We start from the raw sequence: 9,909 nt of genomic DNA, 5'->3' as shown, positions 1-9,909 counted from the left end.
TTTTACCAAAGTAGGGTCATTCAACTGCTCCACGGCAAAGACCTCTCTTCTGACCTCTAAATCAGGCAGACGATCACCTGGCCCAACAACACTTCCCACCTCAATGGGAGGCACATCAGTTGGCGGGCCACCGTCACGTTCCGCATTCTCTAGTTCGCCAACCATAGTAGAAAAAGGGAATAACTCTGACTCAGAAGAAACTCCCTCCTTCACTACATCGACAACCTTCTCAAATGGATCGGGGTTGTTCACCTCTGGAACAAAACGGCTTTCCCACAACTTCCAGAAGTGAGCAAAGTCTCTCCCCAATATTGCATCGTACACCAGACCATGCACCAAACCCACAGAAACTATAGCAGAGCCACATGGTGTCTCAATGTTCACCTCGGCCGTAACATAATATCGAGTATCCCCATGTATGCAGGTCACACCAACAGTTTTCCCTGTATGCCTCAAGGGGTTCACCAGCTCAGCTTTTATAAGTGTCACCAAGCTACCAGAGTCTAACAGTGCCTCTACTCGGTTGCCATCTACAGTGAGTACACACATGTGCTTATCAGTCTCAGCCTGCCGGTCAGCCGTACAGGCTATCTGTGCAAAGAAAGACCCCCTGCGGTAGACATGAGCAGTATCACATTGCATAGGTTCAGTTGTAAGTGCACAATTAGCGGCAATATGGCCAAAGCCACCACATCGGAAACACTGAGTCATATTAATGTCTAGTCGTTTACGGGGCAAGAACCTTCCTGGCCTGGCAGGCCTGTCTCCAGGTTCTACAACCTCAGTCTTAGGTACATTCCACCGCCCAGCACCCTTCTCCCCGGAACAGTCTTACCAGTGTCTGTGGGAGTTCGCCGGTGCGCCATCGGGGCTCGTGGGGCATACTCATCAGCTCCTCAGCCGCCACGTACCTCTCCACCAGCTCGACCAACTGGTCCGCGGACTTAGGGTCTGCATGGCTCACCCACTTGCGCAGAGTCGCGGGTAACGATCGCAGGTACCGGTCCATCACGACCCTTTCCACGATCTGTGGCCCCGTCAGCGTCTCGGGCTGTAGCCATTTTGAGGACAGATGGACGAGGTCATGCATCTGTGAACGTGGAGGCTTGTCCATATGGAACTCCCAGCGGTGGACCCGTTGGGCACGAACAAAGGTGGTGACTCCCAAGCGAGTTAGGATCTCCTGTTTTAGTTTTTTATAGTCCTTGGCATCAGCCAGGCATAAGTCGAAATATGCTTTTTGTGGCTCCCCAGACAAAAAAGGTGCCACCAGACTTGCCCACTGCTCCTTGGGCCAACTCTCCCTTTCGGCCGTTCTTTCAAATGCGGTGAGATAGGCCTCCACATCATCGCCCGAAGTCATCTTTTGGAGGAAGTGACTGGCTCGTACGGAGTGAGTGGTGGTGGGAGGACCCGTATTAACATCTCTGGGCCGGGCGACCAGGTGCTGTACCACCTCTTTTATGGCCTGGCTGTTTTCCGCTAAGACCTGGCGGGTTTCCTCGATGGCAACCTGTTGTTGCCTCTGGGCTGTCTCCAAGGCCAACAGTTGCACCCTGGTGGATTCCTGCAGAGCCCTGGTAGATTCCTGCTGAGCTGCTGTAGCTTGGAGCAAGGCTTTAATAATGTCCTCCGTTTTGTCCTGGGGTGTAGGTTGGAAGCTGAACCTTGCCTCTCTGAGCATTGGCTGACGCCTCCTCTATGGGACTCCAAGGACACAGTGTTATTTCCACACTCACAAATTGGGTGTCTGTCCCTTTAATTTTTAAACGGAAAGTTTTCCTCTCGCTGCAACTTCAGTGTGTGTGGTTGCCTGCATTCTCCACCATACTGTGACACAGTTAGGTTAGGGGGTCCCTCTCCTGGGTAGAGGACTCCTTCCTTACACACACACACAGCAGCAGGGAAGCAGCACACCAGTCTGGATGCAAGTACAAGCTGGTCGGCGCCAGTCTTTACTGTACAATGACAGAAATAATAAGAAAACATAAATATAAATCCTAGCCCTGTTGGGGCACTAACTTCACAGGTAGTTCCCTCACTACCAGAACCTGGCAGGGCCTAATGCCCTCGCCAGCAACAAAGCACAGCACAGTACTCACTAATAGGTTTTTCAAGTGTCTCTGAGCAAACTCCCTGCCTGCTCTCCCAGGTGAGACAATCAGCCCTCAACACACTAGGCTTATATTGGCCACTCTCAGGTGGAAACTAACAAGCCTGTTACCAGGCTACGAGAACCAAAACCTGGAGTGGCCGTGGGTGGAGCCCTCCCTCTCCTCTCACCCACAACCCCCAGGTCCCAAACCGGCTTTTCAAAAAGCCGAAACTCAAGCCTGCTACACTGCAGACTTTCTCCTGGGGGTTTAAAACACAAAAGACAGGAATCTGGGACAAATGTACCTGCCACAGACCACTTTACCAGTGATCCTGTCACAATATATATATATATATATATATATATGTATATAGATACACACACACACATAACACATATATATATATATATGAGCATGAAATTAGTAAATTGTCTGCAGTGTTATGAGGACACACGCACACACGCATAGTTGAATATATATATATTTCTATATATAAATATATATATAAATCAATAGAAGAAAACAGCGCCAAATTTGTCCACTCTGTTTAACGTGAAATACCTTTCACAAGTGTGTGTTTTTTGTTTTTTTATTGGTAAATCTAATAGAAATATAATAGAAATATTATACATATATATATATATATATATATATATATATATACATATACTATTTGTATATGTAGCACTCCCTTGATAAGTATAAGGTGTCTGCTTGGTCAACAAAAAATGGTGGCCATGGCTAGGCCACCTTGGTACAGGAAACAATATGACAATATAGCTGACTACAAGCGCCTCCTAGTGCATATACAGTGAACCAATTAAACCTGTGCAAATCTCGCAACCTGTGCAAAAACAATTTTTTGTGTTTATATCCTTGTCCTTATCCAGGACCGTGACATACAAGTGACTTTGTGCAATAAATACAACCGTGTAATATATATGAATAAATATATTTAAAACTGCATAAATAATGTGCATAAAATGTTTTTAATTAAATAAAACAATTCATAGACAACACACAATGACATAAATACACAGAAATAATGGATAAAAAGCTAGTACTAAAAGATAATAAATAGCGATTTTTAGTGAAAAATAAATATATATTTTCTAAAATAAATCGGATTTATAACTTATCTTTTCCAGCAGTATTTTGGGAAGAGTTCATAAAGTGCAAGGTCAGGGTCCCAACGCGTTTCGTCCTCTGGACTTCATCAAGGGGAAGTGTATGCATAGAGACAGAGCAGGGTTTATATACCTTAAGTACAGGAAGCACATGTCCTCATTTCGTGACATCATTTCCTGTTACCTATTTCAGGTCAAAAAGCCATATAATGTCCAGATTTTAACAATAAAATTTGTATTATGGCACTCATTATAAACAATATAAAACATAGAAAGCAAATAAATTATGTGAGTCAATGTTTTTCTGCTTCATGATTATAGTTCTGTCCAAGTGGAACACATGTGAGGCGCACCCCGTCATTTCCGGTCATGTGGTCCGCGGGCTGGTATTGGTTTAACATAATGCCAGTCTAGGTGGAACGCAGGGAGAACACAGGATGAGCGCACCGCGTCACTTCCTGTTCCATGTAGTATTGGTTAAGTGACTACCAGTCCCCATATTACATCACCACTAAATAGCTATTAAGATGTTATTTTTCCATTTCCAGATCCCCACCGGAGGATGTGTCGCTCGCTTGTAATTGTATTAGTAGACCATGAGGTCGTTTTAGATGAAGGCGGCAGCCATTTTTGTAGTTTTTTTTTTTTTTTTTTACATTAAAGCGGCGGCCATTTTTGTAGTTCTTTTACATGAAGCCGGCGGCCATTTTTGTAGTTCTTTTACCACTTGTAGCAGTCGTCTTTATGGTTTTGAGTGCTATGTCAAACACTAATCGGGGTCAATCGGAAAACAGAGGTTTGCCATTCTTAACATAAGATGTTCAATGTTTTTCCTTGACTGTTTGTATTCCATCACTGTACTTCCAATATTTATGGATCGTTATAATACTTCGGATAGGGATGGCGGCCATCTTGGTAGTTCTTTCATAACCTGTGGCAGCCATCTTTGTAGTTCCTAGATGCTATGACCAGTGCCATTCAATAAAGAACTGGGAGGAATTAGCATTCTTATTCTGGGATGCTAAACGTCTTTATTGACCATTAACACGTATCCTGAAAAAGAGGAGAAAATTAAGGCAGACACAAATATGATGAGCTATTTAATCAGAGACTCCATTCCCTGATTGTCAATGCAGAAAGTGAACTATACAAAAAGACAATAGTCTATGGATACCAACTAAATAATAGGTTTATATTCATAAAAATTACATGTTAGATGGAAAGGTGACTGATGCAGGTGCAAAATTGTAAAACAAGACTCGGAGCCATATCATATTCTATATGCCATTTTATTCCCATTCACAATTTTACTACAACACCTGGTCTTCCTAGGAGGTCCCCCATCCAAGTACTGACCAGGCCCAATCATGCTTCGCTTCCAAGATCAGACGAGATTGGGCATTGACATGTTGGTATGGTTGTAGGTATGTGTTCACTTATGCATAGATTTATGGACTTTGCTCCACGAGGACCTGTAATCAATCGCATTTCAGCTTCATCACCCTCCATATCATAAATAAGAACATGTTTTAATAATAATACTGTAGTCCAAACTTTTGCTTCCTTTTTTTTTTTTTTTTTTTTTTTTATCTATAAAGTTGTCTTTAATCGCCTTGGTACATGATAACGTATATTATACCGCTATCATTGTGTCTTAAGTCATATAAAAGGAGCTATTTCATAGTTGTCGTTAAACCCCATGGGAAATAAAGTGTTTAATTCGAAGATCCAGAACATTTCACGTTGAGCAAGTTTCTTGCCCAGATCTCCCCCTCTCTCTCCCATGGTTACATGTTCTATTGCTTTAAAGGACAATTCTTCTGGGTTGGATCCATGGTGTGTATTAAAATGTCTTGAGACCATGTGATTTTCTACTTTATTCTTGATATTCCTCACATGTTCCTGCATCCTTAACTTGAGGGGCCTCTTTGTTTTTCCCACATATTTAGTACCACATGAACACTCTAACAGGTAGATCACTGATGTAGAATTACAGTTCATGAATTCCTTTATTTTATATTCCTTCGAATTATCATGATTCTTAAAGATCTTCCTTTGTGGATTCAAATATTTAAATGTGTTGGATGTTACAAATGTGGTCGATGTAATATCTGTAAATATTTGAATCCACAAAGGAAGATCTTTAAGAATCATGATAATTCGAAGGAATATAAAATAAAGGAATTCATGAACTGTAATTCTACATCAGTGATCTACCTGTTCGAGTGTTCATGTGGTACTAAATATGTGGGAAAAACAAAGAGGCCCCTCAAGTTAAGGATGCAGGAACATGTGAGGAATATCAAGAATAAAGTAGAAAATCACATGGTCTCAAGACATTTTAATACACACCATGGATCCAACCCAGAAGAATTGTCCTTTAAAGCAATAGAACATGTAACCATGGGAGAGAGAGGGGGAGATCTGGGCAAGAAACTTGCTCAACGTGAAATGTTCTGGATCTTCGAATTAAACACTTTATTTCCCATGGGGTTTAACGACAACTATGAAATAGCTCCTTTTATATGACTTAAGACACAATGATAGCGGTATAATATACGTTATCATGTACCAAGGCGATTAAAGACAACTTTATAGATAAAAAAAAAAAAAAAAAAAAAAGGAAGCAAAAGTTTGGACTACAGTATTATTATTAAAACATGTTCTTATTTATGATATGGAGGGTGATGAAGCTGAAATGCGATTGATTACAGGTCCTCGTGGAGCAAAGTCCATAAATCTATGCATAAGTGAACACATACCTACAACCATACCAACATGTCAATGCCCAATCTCGTCTGATCTTGGAAGCGAAGCATGATTGGGCCTGGTCAGTACTTGGATGGGGGACCTCCTAGGAAGACCAGGTGTTGTAGTAAAATTGTGAATGGGAATAAAATGGCATATAGAATATGATATGGCTCCGAGTCTTGTTTTACAATTTTGCACCTGCATCAGTCACCTTTCCATCTAACATGTAATTTTTATGAATATAAACCTATTATTTAGTTGGTATCCATAGACTATTGTCTTTTTGTATAGTTCACTTTCTGCATTGACAATCAGGGAATGGAGTCTCTGATTAAATAGCTCATCATATTTGTGTCTGCCTTAATTTTCTCCTCTTTTTCAGGATACGTGTTAATGGTCAATAAAGACGTTTAGCATCCCAGAATAAGAATGCTAATTCCTCCCAGTTCTTTATTGAATGGCACTGGTCATAGCATCTAGGAACTACAAAGATGGCTGCCACAGGTTATGAAAGAACTACCAAGATGGCCGCCATCCCTATCCGAAGTATTATAACGATCCATAAATATTGGAAGAACAGTGATGGAATACAAACAGTCAAGGAAAAACATTGAACATCTTATGTTAAGAATGGCAAACCTCTGTTTTCCGATTGACCCCGATTAGTGTTTGACATAGCACTCAAAACCATAAAGACGACTGCTACAAGTGGTAAAAGAACTACAAAAATGGCCGCCGGCTTCATGTAAAAGAACTACAAAAATGGCCGCCGCTTTAATGTAAAAAAACTACAAAAATGGCTGCCGCCTTCATCTAAAACGACCTCATGGTCTACTAATACCATTACAAGCGAGCGACACATCCTCCGGTGGGGATCTGGAGATGGAAAAATAACATCTTAATAGCTATTTAGTGGTGATGTAATATGGGGACTGGTAGTCACTTAACCAATACTACATGGAACAGGAAGTGACGCGGTGCGCTCATCCTGTGTTCTCCCTGCGTTCCACCTAGACTGGCATTATGTTAAACCAATACCAGCCCGCGGACCACATGACCGGAAATGACGGGGTGCGCCTCACATGTGTTCCACTTGGACAGAACTATAATCATGAAGCAGAAAAACATTGACTCACATAATTTATTTGCTTTCTATGTTTTATATTGTTTATAATGAGTGCCATAATACAAATTTTATTGTTAAAATCTGGACATTATATGGCTTTTTGACCTGAAATAGGTAACAGGAAATGATGTCACGAAATGAGGACATGTGCTTCCTGTACTTAAGGTATATATACCCTGCTCTGTCTCTATGCATACACTTCCCCTTGATGAAGTCCAGAGGACGAAACGCGTTGGGACCCTGACCTTGCACTTTATGAACTCTTCCCAAAATACTGCTGGAAAAGATAAGCTATAAATCTGATTTATTTTAGAAAATATATATTTATTTTTCACTAAAAATCGCTATTTATTATCTTTTAGTACTAGCTTTTTATCCATTATTTCTGTGTATTTATGTCATTGTGTGTTGCCTATGAATTGTTTTATTTAATTAAAAACATTTTATGCACATTATTTATGCAGTTTTAAATATATTTATTCATATATATTACACGGTTGTATTTATTGCACAAAGTCACTTGTATGTCACGGTCCTGGATAAGGACAAGGATATAAACACAAAAAATTGTTTTTGCACAGGTTGCGAGATTTGCACAGGTTTAATTGGTTCACTGTATATGCACTAGGAGGCGCTTGTAGTCAGCTATATTGTCATAAATATATATATGTGTATATATATATATATATATATATACACACATATGTGTATATATTATAAATATATATATAGAGAATATATGTATTATTAAAACCGTATCAGTCCCCCAGCCTACCCTGCATATCATTATCACACAACAGGAGTAACAGCCAGGCAGCCTGTCTGCAGGACTGGAACCTCACCTCAGTCAGGAGGGTCAGACAATCAGCAGAGCCGCCTTCACGGAGCTGCCTGTGAGTGACTGCTGTGCTGTACTGGTCCGGCTAGAACAGAAACAGCGCAGTGGATGTCGGGGCGGCGCCTTTGAGACGTGTGTGTATGCGGCGCAGGGAGAGAGAAGCCTTCCGCTGCGCTGCCATAACATCACGTGTAACCATTACATGCCGGCAGTGGCTTTTGATCTTCCGCGGCCGGGCCGGGCGGCGGTACTTAGCAGCTCACAGCCGGGCACGGGGGCGGGCTGCTATAACAGGAATTTTTTTTTCCTGTTTACAGCAGCACAGCAGATGCTGTGGGCCTATTTTGATGGGCGGGCCTGGAGCTGGAGCTCCATCCGCCCCATTATTAATGCGGGCCTGGCTGTTCATACAATGAATATACATTTTACCAGAATAATTCTGTACTTCTTTCCTCCACTGCTCCTCCAGGAAAGTGACGCACAAGATACAGTTTGAAAAATACTTATAATTTAGTAAGATGGTTGTAAATTAATGTTAACACAAATTCAACTTTATCATTCCAAGCATTGTACATATGATATTTATATGGTAACTGAACAATTAGGCATATCATATAAAAACATATATACGGTCCGTTAACTTAAACAAATGTAAACTCACATGTCATGTAATAGCACATAACTGTTACCGGATACAGTACTTTCTTACCAACTATGGTCACTGAAAGTGTCTATGTTAACAAGTTACTTTTGTTTCAGTAAATAAAGTATATTTTGCTTCACAGTGAGGGTCTAACAATCCACTCCCCCAAACTCTCTCCGCTTCGCTATTATTAGTAGTAGAGCTGGGTGATGGAAAACTAAACAGCCCTAGGTTTTCCAGGATCTGATTCCTTTTATAAGTCACTTCTTCCTGTTAGCTTCTGTGAAATAGGTATAGGAATACAGTCTGCCCTATTACAGGATGACATGTGTATGTGCAGCGTAATAAGTGACTCACATCTGCTGCCAGGCGCTGCTGCTGAATATAAGATTCTGCCAACCGCTGCTGCTCTGAGCCCCTTCAGCCACCCGCCTGTCTCCTCACCCCCAGCTGGCTTCTCCGAGGTAGCTCTGCTCAAAACAGCATTTCACAGGGGGCTTACTTCTCTGAGCAGCCTTTAGTGCCCACCACCTCCTGGTTACACTGAGCCTGCACTGATCCATCTCATCTACCTTCACTGAATCTGTCAGTGTAAGCTGTAATACTCTCCTCGCTGACAGGTGTCTGTGGAGTGGTGCAGCTGTACTACTCACTGCAGCTCTTATGCTCACCACCTCCCTGAATGGCTTTGGATCTCTGTTGTCTGTGCACTGATCTGTTCCCCAACTGTGTACTACTGATTACCTGCCTAAATTATTAGGGGTAACTGTGTGCGCTGACCTGTCGGACACCGTACAGCAGACTCCTTACAGCAGACACCGATAATGTCTGACTCCCACCAGGGCCGAAACTAGGATATCTGTCACCCAGTGCAAGGCAGCAATTTTGTGCCCCCTCCCATCCTGTACATGAAGTTTGTCCTTGCTCCTTCATAAGGCAGTGTACTACTCAGATGTCCCTGGTATAATGACTTACATTATTCCACACACCATAATGCCCATTACACATTATGCCACACACTGTAATGCCTATTAACAAAGTGCCACTTACAAATTTGCCCGACACCATTTTATACCCCACAGTAAGGCTTCTAATTACTTTAAAATTACCTGCTCATTGTCAGGGGTTACATGCTCTTTGCCATGGGGTTTCATGCTCGTTGCCATGGGGTTTATGCTCATTGCCATGGGGTTTATGCTTGTTGCCAGGGGGTTTCATGCTTGTTGCCAGGGGGTTTATGCTCATTGCCAGGGGGTTTATGCTCATTGCCAGGGAGTTTATGCTCATTGCCAGGGGTTACATGTTCGTTGCTAGGGGTTACATGCTCG

At 42.0% G+C, this 9,909-nt stretch overlaps 2 pseudogenes; one reads left to right on the top strand and one right to left on the bottom strand.

Annotated features, from left to right (window-relative positions):
* Positions 1 to 4,530: 4,530 nt before the first annotated feature.
* LOC148507845 (5S ribosomal RNA) lies at positions 4,531 to 4,649 on the bottom strand (annotated as a pseudogene).
* Positions 4,650 to 5,983: 1,334 nt separating this feature from the next.
* On the top strand, positions 5,984 to 6,102 carry LOC148507844 (5S ribosomal RNA; annotated as a pseudogene).
* Positions 6,103 to 9,909: the final 3,807 nt, after the last annotated feature.

This window comes from Taudactylus pleione, unplaced genomic scaffold, assembly GCF_031769625.1.
Source record: "Taudactylus pleione unplaced genomic scaffold, aTauple2 ptg000381l, whole genome shotgun sequence".
NCBI classification, from domain to species: Eukaryota; Metazoa; Chordata; class Amphibia; order Anura; family Myobatrachidae; genus Taudactylus; species Taudactylus pleione.
This window is presented reverse-complemented; position numbering and strand designations above follow the sequence as displayed.